This window comes from Apis laboriosa, unplaced genomic scaffold (genome assembly GCF_014066325.1).
Source record: "Apis laboriosa isolate Shangri-la unplaced genomic scaffold, ASM1406632v1 scaffold23_cov150, whole genome shotgun sequence".
Classification (NCBI taxonomy): Eukaryota; Metazoa; Arthropoda; class Insecta; order Hymenoptera; family Apidae; genus Apis; species Apis laboriosa.
Genome location: NW_025222452.1, coordinates 1,866,475 through 1,881,194, shown reverse-complemented (window position 1 = coordinate 1,881,194; position 14,720 = coordinate 1,866,475). Strand labels below are relative to the sequence as shown.

Sequence of the window (14,720 nt, the reverse complement as noted above, 5' to 3'; positions counted from 1 at the left end):
AATTCTTTAACTTTGTTAAACACAGTCCATGTTTCGATATCCGCATTACACGCGTTAGATTCGTTTTACTAATTCGCTTTAACCGTTGCGAAACACCGTTGTCCGTTAATAAACAATTAGAAGCGGCAATAACGTTGTAAAGAGGTTGTTATCTCTTAAAGCAGCGCATTACGTTTATTCGAGGCTTCCGGGTATAAGCCAACGAGTGTACCGGTCTCACCGGTATTACGATTATTTTCTACGATCGAGCGATTATGAAAATCGTGTGTGTCGTTTCGAAAAGGCTCGATCCCTCGTTGAAAGGATCGAGAAAAAAAAAAGGAATGATGAAACACGATCTCGAGGAATTGACGTGTAAATTGTTTATGAAAAGTCGGCCAATTGCTATTTTCAAGGGGACGACAACGAAACGAAAGGACGATGACGACGGCACGACCGCATCCTCGATATCCTCCGGGAGCCGTGCAGCGAAAACGAATCGCGCGTTGACGCAAATGTAATTATCGCGAGGGAGAAGTCGTGGCTGGTGGCAGCTGTCGTCCAATCGAATCACGCTATTCGTTCGCAAGATTTTCATCCGTCCGTGGTGACGGACGTTTATGAAAGTACGTGAACGCTCTTGTGTAGGATGTGCCGTGAAACGTTGAAAAGAAAGGGTAAATTCTTTCCAAAGATTCCGAGATTTCGGAGATTTCGAGAAGAATCGAGACATGAGAATTTACCAATTTTCGCCAGTTTCGAGTCGTATCTTTCAAACGTGGAACGATTTTTCGTAATTATTCCGCGATTTCATCTTCGATAATAATAATTTTTTTTGTTCCTCGCATATTTTTGAAAACGAAAATTTAAAAGATGAAATTATATTTCCTTTTTTTCTCGCTTTTATTTTTTAACACATCCTGCCTTCTTTGTCCCCGCATTGAACAAATTCCAGTTTGTCCATTTATATTCCAAATTATAAAATATTGATTAAACGTCGAGTAAAGAGAGAGAGAGAGAGAGAGAGAGGCACGTATCGGTTGGTGGAAAAAACTAATATTTATTAAAATTTCCGATATCGATGGGCGAATAATAACGACGACGCGAATAATTCGAAGCATCACCGCAAAGAACTTACAGTTCATCACAAAGTAGGAATTAATAACGCCAATAATAATCGTACCGTGCGGATAGTACTTATTAATTAAAAACTTTCCATTGTCCAATTAAAACGTTAATGAATTCCTATAGAAATTTCTCACCTAGCCCCGGGAATGGTTGAATAATTGCGTGAATGAGTAATTACAGTGTACGGTTTCTCCGTCAACGAGAATGAGACAAAGTTACCCCACCCTCCCTTTACACTCCTTCCCTTCCTTTTTTTGTCCCCCGTCTAACCGAGCGTCGATCCGAAACTTTGTATCGCGATCGAATAATAAATAATTTTTTTATCGACACCGCTCAAAAAAAAAAGAAAAAAAAGAAAAGAAAAATTCTCGCTCGAAGGAGAAAAATGACAACAGGGCGGACAGTTTCGCTTCACTCGACAATCGTCCATCTCCCAAGAGCTTATCCTCTGACGTTACGCTTTGTCCCTCCGGATTCCCCTTCACCGCGAATCTGCCCGAGGATCACAGCGTTTCGTTGTCTAGTTGCTGCGCCCCTCCCCTCTTTCCGCCCGCCCGATCATATCAATTTTATTTCAGACGAACCGTGGACGAATGGATATTGATTTCGAATACCTCGAGACTCGACTCGTCCTGCAACCAGTTCTGTCTCGAGCGTGTAATACAGGATAAACGAGGGAGGGGAACGCGCGAGATGGGGAGCTATCGCGGACAATCGTGGAATAGAATAGTTGGAGAGGAGAGAAATAGGGGGTGGAGGGAGGGTGAAAGCGAGCGACCGAGAGTTAGAGAGAGGAGAGAATCGAACGTCTGCAGGGATCTGCAGGATAGGTACTACTCGATCGGAATCTATTTACCAGGTGCTTAAGTGGACTCGAACTACCGCCCAGGATTAAATTGACCCGTAACTAGCTCGGGTACGGGTTTCTCGGAATCTAGCAAGCGTGCTTCCCTTTCTCTCTCTCTCTCTCTCTCTCTTCCTCTCCGTTCTATCTCCCCGCCCTATCCCTGTCCCCCTTCTTTCCCCGCCTCTCTCGAAATTTCACTCCTTCCATCCGAATTTTCCATCAAAAATTGATGCCGATTTCTTCTTTCTCTTCTCTTCTCTTCTTCGTCCATCTCGAATTGTTCAAGGCGTTTCGATTATACCAATGATCTCGTTGAAATGATTGATGAGGCTCGTTGACGAGGGCCGTCCAAATGGTTGGATTTCTTCCGTCTTGCACGCCTTTCTTTAGAGAATCTAGGCATGCGTTGGCCGCGGTGTCAAACGGAAGGGGTGAGGAATAAAAACCCACGAAGTCTCGAAAGTCTTCTGGCCAGTGATGGGGAAAATTTAATAGTTGAGTAAAGTTACGAATAAAGTATTGTTTCGATAATTTATCGTCCAAAACGTATATAATAATCGAGAGTAATTGCAATGGCAGAGCAAAGCTGATCTAAACTATAGTACGAATAAATGTTATTCGAGCATTTCAATAAGTAATTGTTTAAAGTAAATTTATTTTTAGTTACCTTTTCAACCTGGTTGAAATGGCCAATTCTGAATTACTATTCGGAGAACGCTTGTGACGTGATTGAGCGTGGAAAAACCTTCTGAAAACTTTCGCTCAAAAATAAGCTTCTGATAAATCAATGCTCGCGTCTAGTTGAGATGGCAAGATCTACGTTGTTGCGACGGATAATTATACGAAATAGTTTAGTTTAGTGATAGTTTCGAGATACGTTCGATCACGTATGTTCGAAGTCGAAGTATGATAATTATAGGATTAAAAGATTAAGGATAATTGGATTAAAAGATCTTGCGGGTAATCGAGCGAGCCCCATTAGATTATCACAGAGCGCATTGTCCTAATTATTGTCTGCGGGAGAACTTAATGCATCATTACTCGAATTCGGTCCAACGAATTACCGGTCTACGATGGACAGTTGGCAGTTCGGCTGTAATAACGTTTCAATTATCTTATCGAGATATCACGCGAGGAAGCCTCAAACGTTAATTCTGAAATTCGTCGTTTCCAAAATTCTTACTTAAATCGAATAAAATTTTCATAACGGAATTATCTTAATTATCGAAACGCGTGCAGCAAAGAATGTAATTTAAAATCTGATCGACACGCGGATGCAATGATCGAAATATATTTCTATTTAATTTAATTCGAATGGAAAAAGAAAAAAAAAATTTCAATTATTTTCCGTGGACAGAAGGAATGGAGAAAAAGGTTGGATGTGAAAGAGATCGGCTAAAATGAATTCCTCTGCCTGCCTTCCTCTCCTAGCCTTTTACAACGAATTTTCTTTCGAATAAACCGCAAACACGTCCGAGACGGAAACGGAGACACCAAAGCAATAGAACGTATCTACTTAAGTAAGCTTCGTTCAGATGTTATGATCAACAAACAAATCACTCAACTGTAAATTTATATGCGCAGATGTAAGACGTCTTTCAAAATTTATATAAACGAAAATGAATTCTATCTCGAACGTTCATAAATTCTAGTTGATTCCGATCTTTTTATTCAATTTACGATATCCATCGTCAAAAATCGAATCGTGGAAATTTTTCGAATCATCGAAAATATCAATTAAGTACTCTAGTAACCTCCTATATACGAAAAAGAAGAAGAGTTAGAAAAGCGAACAAACCGAATAGTTGTGCAAATGGCGGATACACAAATGTAATGATCGAAATATATTTCTACTTAAATTAATTCGAATCGAAAAAGAAAAGAAACTGTAAATTTACGTTACACAGATATCTTTCAAAATTTACGTAGACGATGGAAAAATGAATTCTATTCGAATATTCATAAATTCTTGAATCTTTTATCCATCGTAAATCGAGTCGTAGCAATTTTCTTTATGAATCATTGAAATTATTAGTTAATTATTACTCTAACTTCCTATAGAAAAAGTAAATGAACGTTCACAATGGAAAAGCGAATAAACCGAATGGTTTAATGGTTGTGCACAGATGTAATGATCGAAATATATTTCTACTTAATTCGAAAAAGAAAAGAAACTGTAAATTTATATGCACAGATATCTTTGAAAATTTACGATGGAAAAATGAATTCTATTTTTCGAATATTCATAAATTCTTGGATCTTTTATCATCAAAAATCGTAGCAATTTTCGTCGCGAATCATCGAAATTATTAATTAAATACTCTACTTAATTTCTAACTTTCTATATACAAAAAGAAAATGAACGTTCACAATGGAAAAGCGAATAAACCGAACGATTATACACAAATGTAATCGAAATATATTTCTACTTAACTTGACTCGAATCGAAAAAGAAAGAAAAAAATTTCAATTATTTCCTCTCTACAAAAGGAATGGAGAAAAAGGTTGGACGTGAAAGCGGCCGGCCAAAATGAATTCCTCTGCCTGCCTTCCTCTCCTCGCCTTTTACAACAAATTTTCCTTCGAATAAACCGTCCAGACACGTCCAAGACGGAAACGAGGCACCAAAGCGGTAAGAAGCGTCTGTTACCTTCCGGTTTGAGGTTGCCGAGATTATGCATTTATGCAACACGGTAGATTAAACGGAGTACTTAGCTCCTCCTCTCTTCCTTCCTTTCTTTCTTTCCTTCTTTCTTTCTTTCTTTCTTTCTTCCTTCCTTCCTTCCTTCCTTCCTTCCTTCCTTTCTTTCTCTTCTTTCCTCCCTTCTTCACGTAACACTATAGTCACGCCGTAGTCTCCTTGTCCGCGCACTCGTGCTAACTAACTCGAGCCTCGTGCCTCGTGTCTCCTTCGCCCCTCCCCCTCCTCCTCCCTCCTTTTTATTCTCCGCCACTTTTCCTCCTCGCGGCACCAGTCTCGTGGCAACGACGAATCTACGTTGTAATTTCAAGCTCCCTCGTTTTGTGGCCACCTTTACGAGCCCACTATTTCATTCCTCTGAATCCATGCCGCGCGATATATATATATATATATACACATCTCAACCGTGACGAATTTTCACCACTTTTTCATCCTCCTTCCGCCTTTCTCCTTCGCCCGTTTTTCAACCGACTTTTCTTTCGCCACGCCGATTGTCCCGGTTGCCCGCGAAACGACGTCATTCTCAGCTGAAAGAGGGAAGAAAGTCTTCTCCCTTTGGGGAGGAGAGAACTCGGAAAACTTAATTGTCGAATTTAAGACCCGGTAAGAAAACGCTTCCTACTCGTTCAACCGTGTCGCTAATTAGCCCGCCACTGCGCTGTTTCAATTAATAATTAGTAGCTTCCGAACTCGCTTCGCTCAGCGTGTATCTCGGTTGAAGAAATTATTTGAAATTATTTAGTATCGCGATACTCGCGTTACATCTTTCCTGATGCAAAGATTCTCGGACAGGTGGCTGGTGGATTTGGACAGTTGCGAGTTAATAAACCGTGGATAAATGGATAGGAACGTTCGTCGCGGGAGATCGTTGACGGAAGAATCAACTCGCTCGTCGAAAGATTCTTAAAAGTAGAATAGATACTCGAAAACGTTGGGTAAAACAGCAACAAAGCCAGAACCGCTTAACGAGAAAGTTGGTAAGCTCGTGGTTGCGGGCTGAACTTAGATTGTATCCATTCTCTCTTCCTCAAACTGCAAGAGCGAAAACATTCTGCGAATATTTCTTTAAAACTCGTCCCGTTTCTTAAACGAGCACCGGATTAACCGTATCGTCAAGCGAGCTATCTAAAAATCGGTTCGAACGATCGAACGTGTGGTAAATTCGGTTCGAAGCATCTTTCGCGAGGAAGAATACTCTTAAAAGTTAAAAATTTGTTCGACATATTCGAGAAGACACGCCTTGTTAAATAGTAATCGAGAGAATATAGCCGAAGAGATGGAGGGAAAGAAAAATCGGTTGGAAGCATCTTTCGCGAGGAAGAATACTCATAAAAGTTAAAAATTTTTTCGACATATTTGAGAAGACAAGCCTTATTAAAAAATAGTAATCGAGAAGATATGATCAAAGAAAGGAAGGGAAAGAAAAATCGGTTCGAACGATCGAATCTGGTAAATTCGGTTCGAAGCATCTTTCGCGAGGAAGAATACTCTTAAAAGTTAAAAATTTGTTCGACATATTCGAGAAGACACGCCTTGTTAAATAGTAATCGAGAGAATATGGCCAAAGAGACGGAGGGAAAGAAAAATCGGTTCGAACGATCTGGTAATTTGGTAAATCTGGTAATCTGGTAAATTTCTAACCATCTTCCGCGAGGAAGAATACTCTTAAAAGTTAAAAATTTGTTCGACATATTCGAGAAGACACGCCTTGTTAAATAATAATCGAGAGAATATGGCCGAAGAGAATGAGGGAAAGAAAAATCGATTCGAAGGATCGAACGCGATAAATTCGGTTCTAAGCATTTTTCGCGAGGAAAAATACTTTTAAAAATTAAAAAATTGTTCGACATATTCGAGAAGACACGCCTTGTTAAATAATAATCAAGAAGATATGATCGAAGAGAGAGAGGGAAAGAAAAATCGGTTCGAACGATCGAACCTGGTAAATTCGATTCGAAACATCTTCTACGAGGAATTTCAAAAGTTAAAAATTTTTTCGACATATTTGAGAAGACAAGTCTTATTAAAAAATAATAATCGAAAAGATATAACCAAAGAGAGGATGAGAAAAAAAAATCGGTTCAAAAGATCGAAGCATCTTTCGCGAGCGACTCTTAAAAGTTAAAAATTTTTTCGAGAATATTCGAAAAGACACGCCTTGTTAAATAATAATCGAGAAGTTATAATCGAAGAAAGGGTGAGAAAGAAAAATCGGTTCGAACGATCGAACGTGTGATAAATTCGGTTCGAATCATCTTCTATGAGGAATCTTAAAAACTTGTTCGACACATTCGAAAAGACACGCCTTGTTAAATAATAATCGAGAAGTTATAATCGAAGAAAGGGTGAGAAAGAAAAATCGGTTCGAACGATCGAACGTGTGATAAATTCGGTTCGAATCATCTTCTATGAGGAATCTTAAAAACTTGTTCAACACATTCGAGAAGACACGCCTATATAAATAATAATCGAGAGGATGCGACCGAGGCAAATTCGAAGAGGAAAGAGAAAAAGAAAAATATGGCCGAAGAAAGAGAGGGCAAGGTATAATAATAGAAGATTAAGGGATGTCGGTTTTAAACATGCAAATGTTAATACGAAAACGTAACTAGTCTTAGTTAGGGGTCTAACTACTCGCCTCGTGTTCCATTCCACTCGAGAGAAATACGGTACGTGCACGTGGAACCAGATGCAAATTGCAATGTTGCATACATAATGTACGGAGGAAGGTTATCGTGCGATCTCTGGCGACGCCTGTGCGCGTCTCCTGTTGGAAATCGCGGCCAATCGGCGCGGAGAAGCGGCGAGGACGGGACGGACGAGGAAGAAGACGCGTAGCGGGTTTATCGACGTATCTATCGGGAAGGGAAGAAACTGCGAGCACTGCTCAACCGAGGTACTGGAAAGGAATCCGTGCACGCGTGCAGGCGAGGATTATCATCGACCGACATAGATAGAGATGAAACGATCCGGAAATCCTGAGTGACGTTATAATAGCCTGTTCGAGATAGGAAGCGGCTAATGCGAAGGGTATCTGTCCATTGTTTTCAACGTTCGATTGATGGATTACGCGAGGAAGAAGATGTACACGCATCGATCTCTCGCAACGATGACGCGCGGATGCGCGCTGTTTTCCCTGCTGCTTAGTTGTTCAATAATCGTCAGCGTCCTGATTCCTCGATTCCCTCATCCGCCGATAACGCTACGTTCGCTTCTTCTTCTTCTTCTTCTTCTTCTTCTTCTTCTTCCCTTCGAGAGAACGATTCCGGCCACCGATCGGTTCTCCGGCGGAAGAAAACTCGTGCACTTTTCTTTTTTCCTGGATTTTGATTAAATTTTCTTCGCGTTACGAACCGACCAACATTCGTTTTTGATAAAATTTTAGATATTCGAGGTATTGGAGGAACGGATAAAACGGAGGTTTTTAATAAAATGAGAATAGAAGGAGTAGAAGAAAAATTACTTAATCGATACAGATCTATTTCTAGTATTTCTCGTATTGTCTATTTGATGGGCTGGTGGAAACACAGCTTCTATGAACGTTTTCGTAATTCGTTAAGGGGTAAGTTGAGAAATATTCCGAGGGATAATTCCGGGTTCGATATCGGGTGATTTATCGTAGCCTCTCGGGTGTATTCGTTAATTCCAGGGAATCGACACTTTTCTCTATCGCGGCTTCAAACGTAACAAGGTACATGCAAAACAAGGCACGTAAATCTTGCGAACGCCCCGCCGAGAATAAATCTTTATACGTTCCCTTCCATTCACCCACCATTTTCCACGACTCCCATTATCCGATATATTAATTTTCCAACGATTATCGGCACGATTTTACTTTACGAAACGAATATCAACGATATTTTATGATATTTTTATGATAAACAAGGTGACAACGCACCAGTTGCACCAATCGAATCACTCTCGACTTTTTCATTTCCCAAATAACAGTATGCAAATTCGTCGCGTAGCCTTTTTTTTTCTTTTTTTATCGCGGCAGTATTTTTAACCACTTTCGATCCCGCCGCTATCTCTGGCAAAAATATTCGATATTACTGCATCCGAAATAAATTACGATCCATCTACAATCGCGTCACGTATCTCTGCAGGGAAACCATGCACGGTAATATTCCAAGGTTATTCATCGATACGTGACACTTATACCGATACTACAACAAACTAAAAAATTTGAATCTTCGATATCCAATATAGATTGAATTTAATCTTCGTTCGAATCGTTTAACTTCCATTTTTCTAACCCCTTCGCTCGATTAAGTTTCTTCCTTAAGAAGAAACAGGATTTTGTATCCGAAATATAAACGAAAAGCGAAAGTAAATCGACGAGAGGTCGAAAATATGTTAAGAAAATTTTCATCGAAAGGGAAAAATACATTGTTCGTATTTTTTTTTTTCCCCTAGGGAAATGGAGAAACGTATAAGGAGGCACGTATGAGAGCGTGTTATACGCGTTGTTTCCTTAAAACTGTAAAGCAAACAACGGGCGAAAAACAAGCGAAGACGACGACAAAAGATTAATCTCTCGACGGTATTGCTATTCTTTCCGACTCGAGGGATGTACGAGTCGATGTACGTTCATACACGCCTATAATCCGCATTGTTATTGCGTTTAGTGCACCCCCGTCGCGTTTAAGCAGTAAAGGATGCGCTGCTTGTGCAGCTGTTTTTTATTCTCCGAAATGTTTCGCTTGCATCCACTTCCATCTTCCATCCACGAGAAGTCGAACGATTTCGCGTATTAAGACCGATCTTGATTCGAACAAACCCTCGAATCGACTAACCAGCGATCATCGTTCGATCAAATATTCCTCATTTTCATCTCTCTCTCGATCGAAATCGCGTACACCGATATATCATATTTCGATTCGATATTCGAATAGTGTAAAGATTCATTGAAATCTTCGAAAACGAGAAAGAAAGGGCAACAAGGGATAAAGTAAATCAGATTTTGGCCGAGAGATTTCGAAAGAGTTTTTCGCTCCGTTCTAAGAGAATAGCTTCTTTTCTTGCAAAAAGAGAATCCAAGTTTCTTAATTATTCGCAATCTCTTCCATAGCCAGCTTAAGCAAGCAAACTTAACTCGGCGAATAAATATCATCCAGACTTTCTCCAATCACTTTCCAATCACGTTAAACACTCACCTCCTCTCGTCTCGACAACGGAATTAGCTCGACTTCGGGCCGAATCGATCCTCGTATCCGATTCGATATGGCAAATTCGTATCGATCCAATCCCCCCCCCCCCATATATAATTAAGAGAAATAATATTTGATCCCTTACTCCTTCTTCGATCTTATCGGAAAGGGGAACGATACGAATTTCAAGAATCGATTCAATCTCCCCTATCCCCGAGAAACAGTTCCAGAAATTTCACCAGATTCGACAGATTCTGGTTAATCCGATCAACGAGCGTGATTCCTCTCCCCAACCTCCGATGAATCCTCTCGAGGAACAATCTTATACGAGCACGAATATATATATATATATATACACACCTTGTCAAATATAAATCCCTCCTCATCAGCGTTCCGACCATTTTTCCAATCGGATGTGAAAACATTTCACGCTCCAACGATTATTCAAATTCGCCCTGAGCGGCGAAGTCGAAGCGCGCCTCGTTTTGAGGAACGAATGAGGTGCCCGTCCATTTGTTCGTTCAGGATGCGCGTTAAATATTACCAAATATCATCAAAAATATCTTGAAGAGGAGAAAGAGGAGGAGCAGACCGGAAAGATTTCGTTTTGAAAGGGACACGTTTTCCATCTTCCTCCAACCCTCTCTTTTTCTCAGTTCAAATTGGAAACGCATCGAATTCCAATTAATTTAGAAAAATTCCATCGTTATACAGGATATTCATGGAGCAAAAGATAAAAAAAAGAGGATTTCTGTTTTGAAGGAACGAACGCGTTAAATATTACCAAATATCATCAAAAATATCTTGAAGAGGCGAAAGAGGAGGAGCAGACCGGAAAGATTTCGTTTTGAAAGGGACACGTTTTCCATCTTCCTCCAACCCTCTCTTTTTCTCAGTTCAAATTGGAAACGCATCGAAGAAAATTCCATCGTTATACAGGATATTCATTCATGGACTAAAAGATAAAAAAAAAGAAAAAAAAAAAAGTGCCCGTCCATTTGTTCGTTGAGGGCGTTAAATATTACGAAATATCATCAAAAATTTCGTTTCGAAAGGGACACGTTTTCCATCTTCCTCCAATCCCCCCTCTTTCTCAGTTCAAATTGGAAACGCATCGAATTCCAATTAATTTAGAAAAATTCCATCGTTATACACGACATTCATGGAAAGATGAAGAAAAAGCAGGAGGATTTCTGTTTTCGAGGTATCCATTTGTTCATTGAGGGCGCGCGATAATATTACCAAATATCATCAAAAATACCTTGAAGAGGAGGAAGAGGAAGAGGAGGCCAGCAAGATTTCGTTTCGAAAGGGACACGTTTTCCATCTTCCTCCAATCCCCCCTCTTTCTCAGTTCAAATTGGAAACGCATCGAATTCCAATTAATTTAGAAAAATTCCATCGTTATACAGGATATTCATGGACCAAAAGATTTCTGTTTTGGAGGAACGAACGCGTTAAATATTACCAAATATTAGCAAAAATACCTTGAAGAAGAGGCGGGAAAGATTTCGTTTTGAAAAGAACACGTTTTCCGCTTTCTATCTTCCGCCAAATTCTAACTACCCTCCCCTTCTTTTTAGTTCAAATTGAAAACGCATCGAAGAAAATTCCATCGTTATACAGGATATTCATAGACCAAAGCATAAAAAAAAGAACACGAGGATTTCTGTTTTCGAGAAACGAACGAGGTATCCGTCCATTTGTTCGTTGAGAGCGCGTTAAATATTACCAAATATCATCAAAAATAGCTTGAGGAGGAAGAGGAGGCGGGAAAGATTTCGTTTCGAAAGGGACGCGTTTTCCATCTTCCTTCAACCCTCCCTCTTTTTAAGTTCAAATTGGAAACGCATCGAAGAAAATTCCATCGTTGTACAGAATATTCACGGACCAGAGGATAGAAAAAAAAAAAAAAAGAAAAAAAAAGAAAAAAAAGAGAGTACGAGGATTTCTGTTTCGAAACAGGCAGTAACGTTTACGAGGCCATTCTTGCTAATTACCTGGCTTTTCAGGCATCCCGAGCTCCCCTCTCTCCTTTTTTCTTTCTTTTTTTTTTTTCCCCTCCCCCTCCCCTTACTTTTTCCTCCCTTCCTCACCGCACTTTCTCCCCATTTCCGCTACTTTACTTCTACCGAGCTTCTCTCTTCTCATTCACCTTTTAGTTTCTCGCGTGATTTCGCGTCCCCCTCCCCCGTCCGTATATACATAGCCCGTATCGTTAATGAATTATCTTATTCAAGGCCGAAGTTGCGCTGAAGTAGAGAAAAAAACGCGGAGTAGAGAAAGACGAGAGAGAAATAATTAGCGGCCATTAATCAAAAGAGAGTTAGCAATACTTCTTTCCCCCCCTTTTCTTTTTTCTTTCCTTTCGTGCGCCCTCTTGCGAGGATTTTTTTAACCGTTTGTTGCGTCGACTGTATTTTTATTTCCACAGGTTTAAGGTGAATTGTGCGGCTCGCTGTGCGTGACAAAGGAAAAAAGGGCGAAACGTAACGTTTGTTCGAACTTTTTCCTTCGTTTCCTTCCTGTTACAAGCATTAAAAATTATTTCTGCCTGTCTCGCGGATGTAATAATATTATATCGATGCAATGGCATTGGAATGATGAAGAAAGATAATGGAAATCATGGTTAAAAAAATATTTGAACGTTTACGAAATTTCGAAATAGAGGTTGGTATACCTCTCTCTTCTTTGTTTTATATTTATATTTAATAAAATTAATTCCACGAAACCATGATGGTGTTCTTTTGTGTAACGATAACCGCCATTTTTTAGCAATTTCAATTTAAAGACTCTCTACCAAAGTGACGATATTTCGTCGTTAATCCGTTAATGTCGAATCAAATTGATTCTATCCCCCCAAAAAAAGACGGTAATTTGACAGAAATGGAGAAACTTTGGAGGAGTTTTCGCCGATGCGTTTCCTCGAAGAAGGAACGAATTATCCCTGGTAAGAAAGAATTTTACTACTTCGGACGCTTCGTCTCTTTTCTTCTCAAGAGTAGAACGAAAGGAGGGTTTTATACGCGAAAAAGGTGGAAAGAATGGAGTCTAATATTAACTAATATTAGCAAAATGAAATCCGATGTTTCTCTTAAATACACATCTTTTAAACGAACGTTTCGTTTCAAAACTCGCCGCCTATTATCCCGGAATTACGCTTTTATAACGTTTACGGGCGTGTACAGATTTGCTGAAATAAGAATATATTAGATAAGACAGGTCTCGAATATAATAAAAGGAATTCAGAGATTTTTTTCTTTTTAGGAATTTTAAAAATTAATTCGACAACGTGTTGAGAACAACTTGTTGCGACTCTCTGACAGATCTGTCTGGCATACTTTACCACTTTTCTGTCTATTATGAATCTTCTCGTTTGATGCATTTCATTGGAATATCACTTGGAATATCGTATCGTGATTATATCGCGGAAACGAAAATGAATAATACACCAAACAAATAGATCGCTATTCTAAGAATAAAGCAAAGTTTTTGGAGGATATATTTGTATTTATAATTATGAAAGTGTAAAAGATATTATTCGTTCCTTTTTCTGTTTGTTTTTTTTACGAATTTTCACGAATCTCGACTCGATCCTCAAAGGCAAAACGCCTTTATCCTATTAGAAAATTTATTCTTGCACGCAACTGCCAGCAAGGGGAAACTTATTGAAAATAATTGCAACTAATTTGCCAACTTCTCTCAAAAGTATCCATCTTAAATTAAATACTTTCGAAAATGAATACGTTTACGAGCGTACCAGAATCTATATTTATTTGCCAAACTTTCCAAAGTCTAATTTAAATTGCATCTCTCGAGGAGAGGGAAAAAAATCCGTTTCGTTCCGCCAACTTCCCAGCAGCAATAGGCCACCATCTATTCTCACGCAAAAAAAAAAAAAAAAAAAAGGAATGCGCGAAGAAAGAATAAATGGAAAATTTACCTCCTTATTTCCTCCTACCTCGTAACCTGACTGAAAAATGAAAAGATAAAAAGAGAAAAAACACGAAGGAAAAAGAAAGAGAGAGAGAGAAAAAATACAAAGAAAAAATCTTCCAATCGCGTTTCGAACCGTGGAGCGCTCGAAGAGCGCCGTTTAAGCATCGATGTTTAAGCATCGAGCGCGATGATTTAATTGCGTGGTAACCGCACGTTTGTTTGCCGAGCCTGAACAAGCCTCGAATCGACGTGGACACGGGCCACCTTCGCCGATGTGTACCCGAGTCTCCAAATGCTCTCGCATTCTCATTAGGCCGGCGTCGTCGCAGAACCACTAAAACCGAAACTCAAACGAAAGCGCCGCCATCATAGCCTAACCTCCCATGTTCCGGATGTTCCCGTCCCATTCCCCTCCGCCGCCACATTTTTAGGTCAAAGTGTTTACGCGTCTCGCCGAGCTATTGTAATTTCGTGGCGATCCATGGCGGGGTACTGCAGGCCGCTATCTGCCATCCAACTGCGAAGGAAATCGTAGTTGGATACGTAGTAAACAGTGGGAAAATATCGATAGTGGTGGTGCTCGTTGAACGATCGATCGGCAACAGATATGGATTAGATATAGGAAGATATAGAAAAGGAATTATTTCCCTTCTTTTTTTTTTTAAGTATAGTGCTTTTTATTGCGCTCTTTAGAGATTTTTTTCTCGTTGCTCGAAGTCAGAGAAAGGCCAATAGAGTAATCTCGAGGAATTTCTATTCTAGACTTTGTTTCGTTTGATTGCTCTTTTCCCTCGTTTGCTTGGAAATTTCGAAAATTCTGCACAACTCTTATGGTTTCTCAATTTTATTATTATATCTGTTTTGATTATATCGATATAGATACAATTTGCTCGTTGAATTCAAATATCGATACAAGATTAATCGATCCAAATTGAAAAATAATTTCATCTTGATATGTTTCTTGTCGAGAAACAGG

The 14,720-nt window shown here is 39.5% G+C and overlaps 1 protein-coding gene across 2 annotated transcripts in view; it reads right to left on the bottom strand.

Moving 5' to 3' along the window:
- Positions 1-14,720, bottom strand: part of LOC122713183 (zwei Ig domain protein zig-8-like) — a 281,302-nt gene that overhangs the window by 102,038 nt on the left and 164,544 nt on the right. Inside the window, exon 1 of one of the 2 annotated variants that reach the window (XM_043933393.1) lies at positions 4,605-4,678. The exons of the other annotated variant lie outside the window; for it this stretch is intronic. The gene's annotated coding sequence lies outside the window, so the exon portion shown is untranslated. Of the gene's footprint in view, positions 1-4,604; positions 4,679-14,720 lie in introns of those variants that run through there. 2 annotated transcript variants of the gene reach the window in all.